A 17,740-nucleotide genomic window follows, 5' to 3' on the forward strand; every position below is an offset into this window, starting at 1 on the left:
ACATGAATTATTATTTCCCATGTAGTAAGAGGTCATATGTATGCACTCAGTGCAGAGTTCCTAGTTCTCAGAGAACGAGTCTGATCTCATAATGCTAGAATTGCAGAACTAGAGGAGCTGATGCAGACAGAGAGGTATATAGAGGAGATATATAAGACATAGAGGCAGATGCAGCAACCAAACGTAAAAACATCAAAATCGTTAAAGTCCCTAACGATTTTTAAAAAACGAAGAATGCACCAAAAAAAAAAGTCACACATGCTCAGATTGGTATTCAAATGTACAATGTATCAAAGAATCACAATACACATCGGTAATCGGCCCCTAAATCATGCGCAGAGCAGCCAAGCGTTTTGCTGGCTGCTCTGCGCATGCTGCAAACGTAAAAACAAACAAAAAAAAAAGCCACAACACATACACGTGGCTACCCGGTCAGCAAAATCCAAAAACAAAGGATCGGGAGGGGGCAAGGGCGCTCATCAGGAGCGTCCTGTATGGACGGCCTTGCCTCCCCCCCCCCCCCCGCTGCTCCCCACTTTCCGCCGCTCCCCCCCCCCCCCGAAAAAGCAAAATGCTAGCTGGCTGCCCCGGTCCCCCTCCCTTCCTGTTCCTGTGTTCTGCAGAGCTAACTCCGCCTCCCGTCATTCTTTCGCACCGTGCCCCGCCCCCGCTGCCCCCCCTGAGGTCGACTACGCCGCTCCCCCCCTCCACCGAGACCCCCCTCCCTATTAACGACCCGAGCAGCGCCTCTCACCTCTTTCAGAAGCGCTGCACGGGCAGGAAGATCTATTGTGTTGGTTGTAGAGTCTCCATGACGTCTCTTCTTCCCTGGCCCAGGCCCCGCCTCCTTCTGACGTAGGTTACTTACGTCAGGAGGCAGGGCCTAGGCCAGGGAAGAAGAGACGTCATGGAGACTCTACAACCAACACAATAGATCTTCCTGCCCGTGCAGCGCTTCTGAAAGAGGTGAGAGGCGCTGCTCGGGTCGTTAATAGGGAGGGGGTCTCGGTGGAGGGGGGGAGCGGCGTAGTCGACCTCAGGGGGGGCAGCGGGGGCGGGGCACGGGGCGAAAGAATGATGGGAGGCGGAGTTAGCTCTGCAGAACACAGGAACAGGAAGGGAGGGGGACCGGGGCAGCTAGCATTTTGCTTTTTCGGGGGGGGGGGAGCGGCGGAAAGTGGGGAGCAGCGGGGGGGGCAAGGCCGTCCATACAGGACGCTCCTGATGAGCGCCCTTGCCCCCTCCCGATCCTTTTTTAATTTTTTTTATTTGATGTGTTTTCTGACGTCCTTTGGACCAATCACAGCGCTTTTAGCTCTGCTAATGCGCTGGGATTGGCTCAAAGTTTGTTTATTTTTTCACTTAATGATTTTTCCTGGCACAGAGCTGTCCTAACGAGAGGTCCAGACCTCTCGTTAGATTTCCTGCCTTTTTCCTGCGTAAAGGCAATCGGAAAAGGTTAGTGCATGTCGTTTCAATGGGGTTTTCACACTAATTGCTCATCTCCATTCCGTTTTCGTTAGCTGCTGGCTTCCTCGGTAAAAGCCCTTTGATGCATGCAACGGATCAAATTTTCCTCGTTGGAGGGTCATTAAAGGCTCATTTAGCTTTAGTGCATCTGCCTCATAGTGAGAGAAGTCCCATGTCCAGTCTGGCAGCCTTTTTGCTGCATTGGAGGAGGGAGGTCACCTAAAAGGAGAGCATTGGTAAAGCAGGAAGTGATCCTTAGTCTGGGCCTGCTCTTAAGGGGATGCAATACCTTCTTGCACTGAGGATGTGTCTCTAGGTGCCTCTGCCCAGGAGGGAATGTTGGAATGGCTGTTTTAGTAGGTGATTTGATTATTAGGCACGCAGATTGTTGGGTGGCTGGTGGATGTGAAGATCACTTGATATGATGGTGGCAGACCTCATGCATCACCTAGATAAGATTTTAGACTGCAGGGAAGAAGCCAACTGTCTTGGTACAAGTGGGTACCGGATTTAGATTTGTTAGGAACAGGTGGCATTCTGGGGAAGGGGCAGCCTATTACAAAATTGTCAAAAAAACTCCAAACAGCCCAGAACATGGCAGCCAGACTCATATTTCGGAAATCAAAATACGAGAGTGCAAAACCCCTACAAGAGAAGCTACACTAGCTCCCACTCAAAGAACGCATCATGTTCAAAGTATGTACCCTAGTACATAAAATCATCCATGGCGATGCCCCAGCCTATATGTCAGCCCTGATAGACCTACCATCCAGGAATGCTAAAAAAATCTTCTCACACATTCCTTAATCTTCATTTCCCCAACTGTAAAGGTCTAAAGTACAAATTAATGCACGTATCAACCTTTTCTTATATGAGCGCGCAGTTCTGGAACGCATTACCACGTAACCTGAAAGGGACCTATGAACTTCCGTAAAGTACGAAAGACTCATCTCTTTGACAAGATATACCACAAAGACCAAAGCATGTTAAATTCTCACACTCATCCAGAAATGTAAATTAATGCCTTCTGTTTTATTAATATCATGTATTCCATCACCATGTAACCCCAAATCCTTCTGTAATACCAAATGTCTACTCTTTTCTAAATTCCAATATCCATGATGTATTGTAAGCCACATTGAGCCTGCAAAGAGGTGGGATAATGTGGGATACAAATGCAATAAATAATGAATAATAATAATAATAATAAAGATGGACTCCACCTTCACTGGGGTGGAACCAGGCTACTGGTGCTAACATTTAAAAATTAATTTAATTTAATTTAGTATAGGTGCATTAGAAATAAGGTATAACATACAGATTACAAAAAAAAAAAAAAGACCAAGCAACATGAATTACACATCTAAAATCATATCATAAAATAATCATGCAATAATTTATATCTAAAATCATAACAAAAGATAATCATGCACTTAGCAAATATTTACGAAAAAAACACGTTTTCAATTTTTGTGCATATCTTTATAAGAAGATATCATCCTTCATGGACTAGGCAGTGAGTTCCATAGTATGGGTCCACAGTCTATAATAGTTTTATGTCGTGTTTTGTAATAAAAGCTCCAATGGTCCTGGTACTACTAATCTCAATTCTAATTCAGATCTTAAATTCCATCTAGGAATATAGATATGTACAAAATGACCCAAAATCCTGGTGCCAACCCATGTCAGATTTTATAAACCAAAATTAACATTTTAAATTCTATCCTCATTTTTACAGGCATCCAATGAGATTTTACCAAAGGTGGTGTCAAACATTCTGTATAACTACCCCTCCCCCTCAATTCATTTTCACTGCTACATTCTGTAATAATTGAAGCCTACAGATTTGCCTATCAGGTGGACCCAGGGGTATACTATTCACATAATCCAGATGAGATAAGATCATAGCCTGCATAATTAATTGTAAAAACCTAGGCTCCAAAAATTTGCTAATCTACCTAATTAATTTCAGCTGATAGTACACCTTCTGAACTACCATAGTAACATGTGATTCCATAGTTAGCATAGCATCTACTATGCCTCCCCCCCAAAAATTAGGAGATAGAACAGCTTTCAAACTAGATCCTGTGCCAGAGTTGAAAGTTGCTTAGTAGACATGGTTCAGAGTGAGGTATCTTAGAAGGATACCTATTAAAACAGATAAATTAGGGCAGCCTGATAAAGACACTGCAACAAAGGCAAAAGTAAGCCAGAAGCCTTTAAAGGAAAAGCAGAGTAACGATTGCAGATTATTCCTGTTACTTGCTTACAAACAAAAGCACACTTTGAAATGCTTGTATACAAGTGCTAAAAGCAGTAAGATGGGAGAGTTAGAGTACATAGATATACTAGGCGTTTCAGATACCTGGTGGAAGGAGGACAACCAATAGGACACTGTGTTACCAGGGCACAAATTATACTGCAGTTATAGGGTAGATTAAATTAGAGGGGGGGGGGGAGGTGGAGTGGCACTGTATGTTAAAGAAGGAATTGATGTAACAGACTAAAAATTCAGTAGGAAACAGATCCTTACACAGAAACCCCATGCTAACAGAATACCTGACCTCAGGTACAATACTGAACACAGATAAATCCTTGCCAAGTACAGAATAAGTGACGCCAAGTACAAAATACGTGACCACAAACTTAAAATATGAATATGTAGACAAAAACTAAACATAAACCCCAAGAAACGACACATTGCCTGTAGTTCAACAGTAAAGAAATAAAAACAGTGAGGAAATTCTTCCTGCATTCTGCAAAATTTAAAGACAGCAGAAGTGAATTCCTACTGTAAAGCTGATGGACCCAATATTCAAAGCAGCTTAAATCGCACTCAGTGTGCTGGCTGCTGACATTCAACAGTGCTTAACCACTGACTGTCTTCTGCAACTTTTTTCAGCCAACGATGAAGAGTTTTTAGCTCCAAAGATGTTTGACCTGGTCTCTCCCAATATTTCTTTTCTTTCTATCTATCTATCTATCTATCTATCTATCTATCTATCTATCTATCTATCTATCTATCTATCTATCTATCTATCTATCTATCTTCCTGAATATTGTTAATCCTATATATTTTGATAATAGAGAACTTTATTATAAGTGTGTCTTTTTCAACCTTACCCAATCCAGCATCCCCCTTCTCTTTAGATTGTAAGCTCCTTCGAGCAGGGACCGTCCTTCTTGGTTTATTTTGTACAGCGCTGCGTAAAGTAGCGCTCTAGAAATGTTAAGTAGTAGTAGTAGTAGTAATCTTTCTACCTTCCTTAAGCCAGCATTTTCCTTTTACTCATATCCCATACCTCCTCTCTTCCCCATCCTGATCTAGAATCTCCTTTCTATAACCCTATTCCCCCATGTCCACAATTTCCCTTTCTCCCCCAAACAAGCCTATTCCCTTTCTTTTTATCCTTCCCTGATTTAGCATCTCCCCTTTCTCTTCTCCACCTCTTGTACAGCATCTCCTCTCTTTCCTCCTTCATCCAATATCTTTCTCGTGTCGCCCCACTCTCCCTCCCCCTGTGTCCAGCATATCTCCTCTGCCTCCCAACTCCCTTTTTCTGTATCCAGAATTTGCCCTGTCATCCTACTCCCCATAGGGTCCTATGTCCCCTTTTATGTCCCCATCTATCTTTTGTGTCCCTATTCTCCCAGCCTTCACCCTCACCCCAACCACATCCAGCATCATACCTCTCTTCTCCTCACTGCCTCCTCCACCACTGCTGCTTCCTGGAATGTACAGCTGAGGCAATAAAGCAGAGAGAAACTGCAGGGCCTTCCAGCTAGCACACACTGCTCAAGACGTTTCTGATCCTGCCTCGTGTACATGAGAGAGGGAAGAACCAGCAGAGCCTTTAGCAGTGTGCACAAAGTGAAAGTCATTTCTTGGGGTGGCACTTGTCACCCCGTAATATTGCCTATGCTTCCTAGAACTCCCCCATCTAATCGCCATGGTTCTGAGTGGCTTCCAAAAAACATTAAATGTGTGAAAGACAATTATAATACTGGACACCCATATTTATGTGCCATTTTCATGCATAAATGCACAGAATATCAGTATTGTCATGGGTACATGTCCAGTTATGTGCATAAGTTGCAGCAATGCATCTAAGTGCTATTCTTTAAGGGCAAGCATAAGTGTTTTAGAGCACTAATGCAAGGGGGCATTTGCATTGGTGGAGCATGGTAGGTGCATAGGTGGAACTGTCACTTACATGCACAACTTACAAAATACTGTAAGTTATGTGCACCGTTCCTGCATTTAGATACTGTCACGATACAGCAAGCAACCTGCCTGGGGTTACCCCGTGGCCACTTAGAGGGTCCATCCCCAGCAAAGCTCAAGTCTGCCTGCACCTGCCGCTTGTGCTCTACACAAGCACCCTCCTCCTACTGACTGGGTCCTAACTGCCTCTGGGTGAGTCTCCCGCTCTCAAGTTATTCCCAGTGATTTCTAGGTTACTGGAGCCACACTCCCAATGGTCCCACAGTTCCCAGAAAGCACTCACAGACCCAACACACAAACCACCAGGATTCTTTATCAGTCCAGACAGGCAGAACAAACAAACAAATATGTTTATTCTCAGAACTTGTGCAAATAGCAAACAGTAACACGTAACTGAAAAATGGATCAAATAGAAAACTATCTAAACGTTTGCATATATCCTAGAAAGTACCAGGGGAGATCAGGACACATATAGCTCTTCACCAGTTATCAAATATAACTGTTTTTTTTACAAGGCTTTAGCAAAGAGCTCTCTATCTCTCTTCTCCTTCTCCCAGACTGAAACTGAAGCAACAGCCATCATCTGCTGGGTAATTTCAAACTCCAAGCCAATCAGAGCCCAGAACAGTCAAGTTTCAAATAAAAACTGGTTACATCACTACAGGCACGTCCTATTATCTGTGTGCCAACTAAAAGAAAGAGAAGTCAGTCCTCTGTAACAGCGTAAGCATAAACATGCACCATCTGCTGGCCAAATAGGAGAAACACACTCCAGAATTAAGGGGTCCTTTTACAAAGGCGTGCTGAAAAATGACTTGTGGTAGTGTAGGCGCGGGTTTTGGGCGCACGCCAATCCACTTTTCAGCACACCAGTAAAAAAAAGCCTCTTTTTGCCAAAAATGGACGTGCGGCAAAATAAAAATTGCCGTGCGTCCATTTTGGGTCTGAGACCTTACCGCCAGCCATAGACCTAGTGGCAAAGAATCTGGGCAGTAATGACCTATGTGTGTCAGATGCCACTTGGCATGCGTCCGTTATGCGCGCCAGAAAATAAAAAATATTTTTCAGATGTGCGTAGCGGACGTGCACCAAAATTGAAATTACCACAAGGGCCATGCGGTAACTCCAATTTGGAGCTCATTGGCTGCACGTAGGCGCCTACGCGGCTTAGTAAAAGGGGCCCTAAGTTAGGCAGGAAAATATCCAATACATTTTTTACAGGCTTAAAACACACTGTTTCTTTACAGGTACCCATAGTTATATCAAGTCTATGGTGTAACTGTGAGCGCCTACGTTTTAGGCATGCTGATACCGGGTCACCTAGATGCCATTATAGAATGGGCTCTCACCATGTTGAATAAGAGTGCCTAATCCCTGAGGGACTTGCATCACAGCAGAGGTCTCCTGAATCGGAAGGCGTTGAGGGTAGACCTTTGGTTCGAGGATCTGAGAAGGTGGGTCCCGACGGAGGTTTGACTGCTGTGGGAGTTCCAATTGAGCATGAGGCTCTAATACGGAAGTCTGTGGTAGTAACTTTGGAGAGCATATGAGAAGCTTTCCAACGACTGGATATTACAGTGGCCAAATCCACGGCAGAAGTTTCTGTTTTAGTGAGTACCGTTGATTGTTTAAATTTTTAGAATGCACTAAAGCAGAATTTACCACTGAAATTCTTCAGGTTAAAGAAGATATTAAGATGTTGCAAGATTTATCAGTTACAATGATAAAAGATAAACTGTTATCACAAAGAAAAATTGAACAGATTGAGAACTAGAATCGTAGTTTAAATCTTTGTTTCTTGAACTTTCCTAAATGTTACTCCTTTGGAAGTATTTAATAAATATTTGGTACAGTGCTTCAATAAATGAATAAGAAAGATATATTGGATGTATCGGAGTTGCTGGAGATGTCTTTATCTGAAGATTCTAAAAGAGCGACTTTACTTGTATCATTTGTATTTGAGCAAGATCTAGATGCGGTGATGCGGCTATTTTTTCGAAAATCACAATCCTTATTTTATGGCAAGAAATTTTGGATATTCCCCGATGTCACAAAACAAACTCAAGAGAGGAGAAAGACTTGTCTAGCTTTGAAAAAGGAAACTTTGGCATTGGGGGCATCCTTTTTCCTAAACTACCCATATAAATGCATAATTAAATATGTGGGAGTATAATATGTTTTCTTTCTACTAGAACAATTGCGTGCCTTTATAGATATTATAAAAGTGACCACAGGTAATATCCTGTAAGTTGAGATTATTATTTAGTGGGCAGGGTTATAAACATGTTAAGCATTTCAGTTTATGTATTCCTGTATGCTCATTTCCTGAGTTTTTTTTTTTTAACGCCACCCTAAATTTGTGGTCTAATGAGGATAGACATTGTTTCTTTTTTAATGATGCTCCACTGTATTACCTTTCCGTATTTCTTGTTCAAGTGTTTAACTTGTAAAGATTTTTTTCTGTTCGAATTAAAAAAAAAAAAAAAAAGAATGAGAGTGCCTAAAAGGATGTGCCCACTAATAAAATTGCTCTCCCCCATTTTATATACAAATTATAAAATATTGCATGATTATGTTGAGTTTCATATTGTCAGTTCAATCTTTTTCTAAGTTCTGTGACTGCTTTTCTCTAGGGCTGGACTGCTGCAGTGTCTACTAGTGGGTTTATAGTTCTTCTTTTGTCATGTTCTTGCAATTGATTTAAACCAGGGGTGTCCAGCCTTGGTCATCGAAGGCGGCAACCCAGTTGGGTTTTCAGGGTTTCCCCAATGAACATATATGAGATATATTTGCATGCACTGCCTCTATTCTATGTAAAGAGATTTCATGCATATTCGATGTGGAAATCATGAAAGCCCGACTGGGTGAGGGCCAAAGTTGGACACCCCTGATTTATACCTGTCTCTAGCAGGGTAGAGATCAAAGTGAGCTGTCTTGTGTGAGCAGGGCTGGTCTTAGCAGCAATTGTAGGGCCCTGTGCAGACCAGTTCGGTGGGGCCTCCCAGCTCCTTGCCTAGCCCTGCCCTGGCTCATTGCCTAGCGCTGCCCCCACCTAGCCCCGCCCCTTTTTACAAGAGTTTATTTTTTAATTTATGTGCACTGCCACCCTTCCCCCTGACTCAGGGGTGCTGTTCCCAAACCTACCTTAATGCACCCTGGTGGTCTAGTGGCCTCTTCAGGGCAGGAAAGAACCCCACTCTTCCCTGCCCACTGCCACCGCATTCTTCAAAATGGCTGCAAAGATTTCAAGCAAGTCTCAGCAGCCATTTTGAAGAATGTGGTGGCAATAGGCAGGAAAGAGTGGGGTTCTTTTCTGCCCTGAAGAGGCCACTAGACCACCAGGGTGTGTTGCATTAAGGTAGGTTCGGAGAGATCTGCGGGGTACCTGGGACCATGAGCCCTGTGTAGCCTCCCCTGTTGCCCCTGCCTAAGACTGGCCCTGTGTGTGAGAAGGATTTGTTGACTTCAAGGGCTGAAATGTAGTTCTCTTTTCTCATACATGCCAAACAAAAGGTGTGTTGTTGTGAAAATAAACAGCATGGGTAACCATTTTTTTGGCTTCTTATCTTTAAATATAGAACTCATTGCTTTTTGCAATCTCACAATTTCAGTGGGCACATCAGAGTTCAAGGTATACTTTGTTGATCTTTGTATAAGGGCAATGGACTCTGTGTGCATTGCTAAACTTTCTGCACTGAATTAAAAAAACAACTCAGCTCTTTCACATTGCCACTAATTTCAGCTACAAGCTATCACTTCCTCAGACTCTGAAAAACAAGCAATATAATCTAATTTACTATTGTTCTTTATTCTTCAACTATTTTAAAAATTTCCTTTAAATGTGCCTAATCTGGAAATCTGATTGGTGCTTGAGGTGCAGTCACAGGTAGCCTCCTTGCTAAGCAGAATTGTGTAATTGAAGGTAGATCTAGTCCTTGCTGCTGTATTTCAAAATGGTTTTGTTACCATGCAGAAGCCAAGGGGAAGCAATTATAATCAATCAAGTCCTAATAACTGCTTTACCTTTAGGTTACTGATTGCTCCTAATCAAGCTGTCACATTTCAAACAGAACATGCCCTCGATGTTCAACAGAAGTAACCCACATGTATGCCATAGTATATGCAGAGACAATGTATGAAAATATGTTAGCAAAGGCTGTTAACACATTAATTAGTCTGTGCTAATGACATTCAGATGAGTTTTGCTTTCATCTGCAAGTGCTAAGGTTAGTATGTTCATGGGAACATTGTCACAAAAGTTAACTACACTGCCATGACCTCAAGAATTATCTTATTGTCTCTGTTCTATTCATTATTATATGCTCCTAGGGTTTTACATGCTTGCTATTCCCAAAGATGCTGTCATCATCTGATATAGAATAAAATGAACAGCTGCAGTTAAATTCATTCTTTGGATTTTCTGTTGGGATGAAAAGCAACATCTAACTGTACTATAATAGAATGTTAGCATCTTCAGTCAATCTGTAGCTTAAAATCAAAACTGTGTATGAGCCTGAACAGTGAGAGTTTACCCATGTGTGTATCTGAAAAGCAAGAGTGTGTGTGTGTGTGTGTGTGTGTGTGTATGCATGTTTCTGTGTCTCTAATGGGGATAGTCTCATATAAATTTGTGCTGCAGTGGAGAGAGAGGTGATATGACACAGACATGTAAGTACTTGAAAGGTATTAATATTCAAACCTCTTTCAGCGACATAGGAGTGGTAGAACTAGAGGGCATGAATGGACGTTGCAGGGAGGTAGACATAGGAGTAGCATCAGGAAATACTTTTTCACAGAGAGGGTAGTGGATGCCTGGAACACTCTTTCAGGAGAGGTGGTAGAGTCAAAAATGGTGAGCAAATTAAAAAGTACATGGCATAGACACAGGGGATGCCTAAATAGAAAGCGAATGGAAACACAACATGGCTTGTTGAGGTGTTATCTTGGCCAAGTGTGGTGGGAACTGTGACTGATGCCAGACAGACTTCTACAGTCTGTGTCCCGCAAATAGCAAAACACTGAAAGATTAGCCAAATCCAGCATGGGAGAAATGAGGCCGATGCTGGACAGACTTCTATGGTCTGTGTCCCGCAAATGGCAAAAGACTGAAAGAAGATTTGACAACTCTAGCACTGGGGGAATCAAGGCCGATGCCAGATAGACTTCTACAGTCTGAGTCCTGCAAATGGCAAAAGAGAGATGAAGCTTTGGCAACTCCAGTGTTGTAGATCACTTTATTGTCGCATGCTGCAAGTGAGGGTGTTGTGCATCTCAGAGGGAGGGGGAAGACATCTTGACTGGTAAGTTCAATACTGTCAGCAATATTTGGGGATGATATGTGGTTATAACCAAGACTACATTATGTTTGGCTGCTTATATGGTTGGCATGGTGGAGACTTGACAACCAGCGTTTAATCATGGGTGACTGGGAACAGTGGTAGGCGTGGCTCTGGCCAGCTTGTTTGGCAGACTGGATGAACTGTGCAGGTCTTTATCTGTTGTCATTTACTGTGTGCAAATGTATCTCTGCATATTCTAAGTGAAGGGAAGTTTTCAGCCTGGGGAATTTACCAAGCTAATTATTGTTACCCTGTCTCCACTCTATCTATATCCTATCAAAAGCATCACAAAATTTTAAATATAATTTTCTTTTGCTTCTTCCATTTGTGAAGCTTTTGTCACACATAAAACGTTTTGTAATTTTATAGTTCAGATACATCGTCAGTAAATCTCACTCTAGTAGGGAGAATTTTTGACCAGCCTACCTTTTGACCTTGCATCCCAATTTAGTGTGTTCTTTATAGTCCCTGATTCTACCCACTGAAATCAGTGCTATAATTCCTACAGTGCCCCAGGATAGGGTTGTCAGAAATCCAGGACAGGACTAAAATCTCCCTCCTGGAACTCGGTAACTGGGCAGCTCTATAGATCTGACTATTAAGCCACTTCATTTGAAGCGTGTACTTGCCTAGTTTTCATGCTCTCTTACAAATTATTGTTGGCACGATGCCTATAGCAAGACTCAGCACTTTTTATAATATTTTTGGAGAGATGAAATGTGGGGAGCACGCCATGAAGGAAAGTATGGGGGAAGAGAGCAAGTGGAATCCATGGAGAGGCACAAATGTATATTAATCTAGGGATGAATATAGTTTTAATCTGGCCCTGCATGCAAAGCAACATTGGAGAAATAGAAACATGCATACATTTCCTATTGCACTGTGCAAAATATAGACATCAGATACACTTTCCCAAAAGTAACAGAAAAAATTAAAGACTTCCCTGGGGGAAAGAGGAGAAACAGCAGCTATACACACTTACTCAGTGCACTTTTTCTAGTGGAAAAGGTGCCAATACTCAAATGCTAGGCCACCCTTCAGGGGTGAGGGTAATCACTGAGGGGCCCTCCCCACAATAGCCAGGCCCCCTGCAACCAGTCACAGAACCTATGACAAGGCAGAATTGGTGTGTAGAGCCTGAGGTCTTTCATTAAAACTTGGGTTCCATGGGTCAATTTTAGCAGACAATGGAAAAGGTGCCGGTACTCAGTACCCCCAAGTACCCCCTCAAAAAAAGCCCTGCACTTACTATATCTTAAATAGTTCTGGAACTGATAAAAGTTCTTGCCTGGTTTAATGGGTTTCTAACTTCCAGAACTTATAAAGTAAAATTTAATGGCTCCCTTTCAGATGGTTGGCAGGTCAGATGGTGAGATCCTCAAGGTTCCCCATTATCCTCTCTTTTATTCAGGGGTCCTTTTACAAAGGCGCGGGAGGGCTAATGCACAGGTAGCGTGTGCCCAATTGACACTACTACCAGGGTAGTGCATGTACCCAGCGGTAATTTCAATTTTTGTGTGCACAAAATCCCATGGTAGAAAATAACTCTTTTAAATTATGTTTCACTTCTTTTTATCTCAATGTACTGTGCTGTCTCATTCTTTAATAATATTATCTGTCCATAATTAATGAACCCTTCAGCAGCAATATTTACTGAAAACCAATTACACTGCAAAATGGGTGACACTTATCTTTTGGCCACTAGGCAAGAAATGTGACCCACTCAAGTACAAAGCTGAACAAGAGGAGGACCTGGATATATTTTAAAAACTTTTATTTATTTATTTATTTATTTGGATTTAGCTTGTGTCTTTTTCAGATTTACATTCAGGTGCACTAAGTATTTCCTTGTCCCTGGAATTGCTCTTATTGATCTCTCAGTACAATGTAATTTTATTTTACTGTTTCCATTACTTTGTAAATTATCTTCTCCCGTATACGCTTTCGCTTTTTTTGTCTTAACCCATTCGTGTATTACTTGTAATACATGTTATCCCTATAAAACCATCTGAATGAGTGTGTAGAACTGACTTCAGGTGAATGGCTACTTTTCTAGCAGTAGAGTAATTTGGACCTACTCCTTTTGTACTCAGTCCTAAAGGTCTTGCATATTTTCACCTTACATCATATGCTCTCTAATATCTGTGCTTAGAGACAGCAGGATGAAGTCTGAGTACTTTCTGTCCTACGAGGAGGTAATCTAGATGAGATTCACAAGAACATAAAATGCAAACAAGTCTATTTGACAAGAATTTCACCTGTAATTTGTTAGTTTTAGGACAATATGCTGTCCTTTTTAGGTGAGTATTAGGGGCAGATTGTCCATCTGTCTGTACATAAATATTAGTAAAATCGTATGGGTTCAAACAAATGATAACTGGTGTTGGTAATTGTTCTCTGTCGAGTTCACCAGACTATTAATTCCCAAAAATATATACAAAAAACAATGTTTTATTTATTTTTAATGTGCAGTGCTCAGTAATGCTGTAGTGCCCTTTAAACCAAATGTTTTCTGGAATAGGTTTACAGCCGCCTTACATCACCACACTTGCCCTTCCTGCCTTCGTTGTCTCTCAAACGCGGGACTCAAACTTCAGTGCTAACTGATGATAACTTTTATAAGCACTGGTGTATTACTTATCTTGATTGTTCTGACAAGTGCGCGGTCTGTAATGCCTCCAGAACACCTGTATTCAGTGCATGGTGATTAAAATCACATACTCCGTCTTTATCTCCAACGCGGAGCCACGTTTCACTTTGTATAGCTTTTTCAAGGGGATGTAACTTAAATCTGTTGAATAAACTACAGACATATACCAATTAAACATACTAAACTCTTATCTTAATCAAAATATATGTCTATTATAAAATACAAACTTTAGAATTATTCTTGTCTTACCAGGAGAGATTACTCTGCTCACTCCTCCCCGCTACTGTGAACCAGGAAGAGGCTAAATTGGTATTTATACGTCATCAGTATATGACATGCCTACCGGAATTTTACCTCTTAATTAACTTAAAGAGTCAACCACTCTATTTCCTTATTTAGTCCATGAGGTTGATCTGTATTCCAGGTGTATATAAACTTCTGTTCTTGTTGCAATAGTATAGATGAAATATCCCCTCCCCAGCGAAGCTGAACTCGCGTCAGCACAACAAATTGTAAGTCTGCTTGTACATGACCATTGGCGTACCAATGATTAACTAAAGGCGCTTCTGCTTTATTAATTCGAATATTGCTGAGGTGTTCTCCTATCCGTGATTTAACTTTTCTACGGGTATGACCAATATACCATTTTTGACAGGGACAACAGATGGCATAAATTGCTTGAGTGGTATTACAATCAGTTTTAAAACGTAAGTCAAATCTTTTCCCAGTAGCTGGATTCGCAAAACTGTCAACAGTTATTGCATATTGACAATAAATGCAATTTTGGCATCTACTGTGTCCAGGAGATTCTATCTTATCATGCGTTTGTCTAAATATAGACAGGAACTCTCCCATGTTTCTGCTTCTTTTATAAGTGGTCTGCGGTCTATTTCTAAATTGTGGATGTAACTGCAACACTGACCAATGCTTCTGTATAATTTTAGATACAGCAATATCGGTGGGAGAGAATGGTAAAACGCATTGTAATTTATTATTGACACTCCTGTTAACTGGGCGTGGATTAATCAACCAATCTCTGTTGACATTTAATGCTCTCTTACGTGCATCCTTAACAACTTTATTAGGATATCCCCTTTGTTTAAATTTATTCGTCATTTGATTAGCATGATGAATAAAAGATTGTTTTTCAGTGCACAAGCGCTTAACTCTGAGAAACTGACCCACTGGGATACCGTTTTTAAGGGGTATTGTTTCTGTCTGGCTCTAGAGCAAATGTTACTAGGAGTAGTTCTAGTAACATTTGCTTTAGAGTCAGACAGAAACAATATATTTCGTTTATATTTCTGTCATATGAATGCACTTTTTTGGGGATCCAAGGTTCAGGTTTTCCTGATTTAGCCAGAGACACGCAGAAAAGAAGACGAGAATTCTTGGAGAGCTCTTTCGAAGTTATTTGCTTTAGAGTCAGACAGAAACAATATATTTCATTTATATTTCTGTCATATGAATGCACTTTTTTGGGAATCCAAGGTTCAGGTTTTTCTTGATTTATCCAGAGACACGCAGAAAAGAAGACGAGAATTCTTGGAGAGCTCTTTGGAAGTTATAACTGAAAGAAGAGTAGTTCGTTCAGTTATAACTTCCAAAGAGCTCTCCAAAAATTCAGTCAGATTTAATTCAGGTTGAGGATTCACGGATGAAGTTCTAAAAAAAAAACCGTTATATATTGGGCTCTGACTATGGGTGGAAAACCCTCTGCCAGAATTCCCAGTATTTCTAATGCAGGAATTAATGGCGATTTAGGAAAATTTAAAACTCTCAAATTATTCCTTCTTCCATGATTAAATATTCAAGCTTTCGAGCCTGAATATCTCTCTCCCTGATGACTGTTGATGCAAAGCTCTGCAATTGTTTAATTTCAGCTTCTAGTAAGTCAGTTTTAGTTACTTGAAGATCCATTTTCCCAGACATAACTTGGTATGATTGTTTTAAATCAGAGACCTCTCCCCTAAAGGAGTTAGTTACCTGAAGAAGGGAAGAGTTCAAGCCCTGAATTGCATCCCACAAGGACTCCATGGTCACCACAGCCGGTTTCTTAAAACCCCCAATACCAGTGGCAGCAGCACCCAGGTTAAGGGAAATAGAAGGCTTGTCAGCCTACATACCCTCAGTTGTTAGAAATCCTGGGGTCAAGGCAGCGACAGGTCCTTCTCTTGCAACTTGGGAGAACAACTCCATTTCAGACATCTCGCAGCACCGTACCTCAGCTGACGCTGAACTGCTTCTGATTCGTGGGGGAGCTGCGCTGGAGGGAGGACTGAGTGAAACTCCCTCTATGCTGCGATCCGCTGAAAGCACTGCGGATCCAACTGAAGCGAGTGCCGGCTCTTCCAGCGCTTGAACTCTGAATCTCTCCAAAGTGGTCCGTCGCAAGGTAGGATTTTCTTCAGGGCTAGAGGAGCAAAAAGCCCTGGTTTTTCCTTTTCTTTTCCCCATGTCCAGCAAGGGGAAAGACTCCAATACGTCAGGCAAAATCTCAGAGACTCATGAGCTCAAAAACGCCTGACGGCTCCAGACGCCATCTTGGTCCTGAGGCGGGAATATTTTTTTAAGTTGGGCTGTTTGTTATGGAAAATTACATTTGGACATGTTCCATTATACATGATCACTCTTGTACATTATAGAGTGGTGAGTTATTCATATAATTTCCAGAAATTGGTATTATTTGACCTCCTGAATCCTAAAGGTACTACCTGAAAGAAACTTTTTAATTGTTTGTTTTTCAAGCTGCAAAATTTTGGAAATTCTTACTGGATGATCTTAGAAATATTACTAACTATACCATGTTTAAGAAATGTCTGAAGATGCTATTGTTTCAGATTTATGTAACAAAGAAATAATCTGATTATAGTTACTTTTACTGCTTTATCACTAATATTATTATGTGACTCTGTTCTAAGGTTTAAGTATTATTTTTGCTATATTATGTAACTTCTAAGATTATTGTGTTCTAGAATCTTGTTGTAATCCACTGTGGACTATACTCACAGTTATTTGATCCTCTTACTAGAAATCATGTTATATCAAATATTTTAGTAAACATAAACAAAGATAAACATTATAGAATAGCATTGGCGCCAGGATGTATGTCTGCTGAAACCAGGTGTAAATCCTGGTGCCCAGGTTGGACCCATATCTCTGGTATTCTATAATACTGCATGCAAATTTTAGGAACACTCCTGACCCACCCATGTACCTCTGATGGCCATGCCCCATTTGGGTTGCATGCTATGGGATTTGGGCACACATTGTTATAGAATAACGCACAGCAAGATGTGTGCTCAAATTCAAGTTGGTGTCAGTTAGCAAATTTAGGTGGGCACACATTTTGATCGGTGCCCAAATATCAGCATCCAATTTTGGGCACCGTATATAGCGGGATAAAGGACATGTTAAGTCATAGAATTGCCATAAAAATGTTCAGTTTCTGATGATTCCGATGCAAGTCTCTTACATAAGAATTCATCAGATTCAGTATCTGCCAAAACTAGCTGCATAAACATCTCAACAGGGAACAGGCAACCTGCGCTATGTTTCGTTTACTAGCTGCTGGTCTCTTATTCCCGCACCTGATACTGTCTCTGCTCCTCCGTGGAGATCGATGTTGACACCTATAGTTTCACTGGATGCTGTAGCTGTTGATAGGCTCCACAAAATGTTTAGATTGCATATTCCTAGAACACCCTATCCATTTCTGTGCACTTGTGCTGCTGCTGGCCTCAAATGTCTCACTGAGCTTCCCTCCTTCACTTCCAGGGCCGCCGAGAGACTCGGCCAGGCCCGGGGCAAGGCCGCCACACCTCCACCCCCCCCATCGTTGCCGCCCCCCCGTCGCTACCCCCGCCGCTGCAGTCCACGGTCTCACCTGCCTGCCTCCATGGCTCCAGGCCACCCTCGTCTGATATAACTTCCGGTTTCCACGAGGGCGGGACACAGGGAGGGAAGGCCGGAAGGGAGGCAATCTGTGACTGCCGCTTCGAATGCAGGGGGCCCGGAGCCGAGGAGGCAGGCAGGTGAGACCGGGAACTGCAGCAC

This window comes from Microcaecilia unicolor, chromosome 1 (genome assembly GCF_901765095.1).
Source record: "Microcaecilia unicolor chromosome 1, aMicUni1.1, whole genome shotgun sequence".
In the NCBI taxonomy this organism is placed as follows: domain Eukaryota; kingdom Metazoa; phylum Chordata; class Amphibia; order Gymnophiona; family Siphonopidae; genus Microcaecilia; species Microcaecilia unicolor.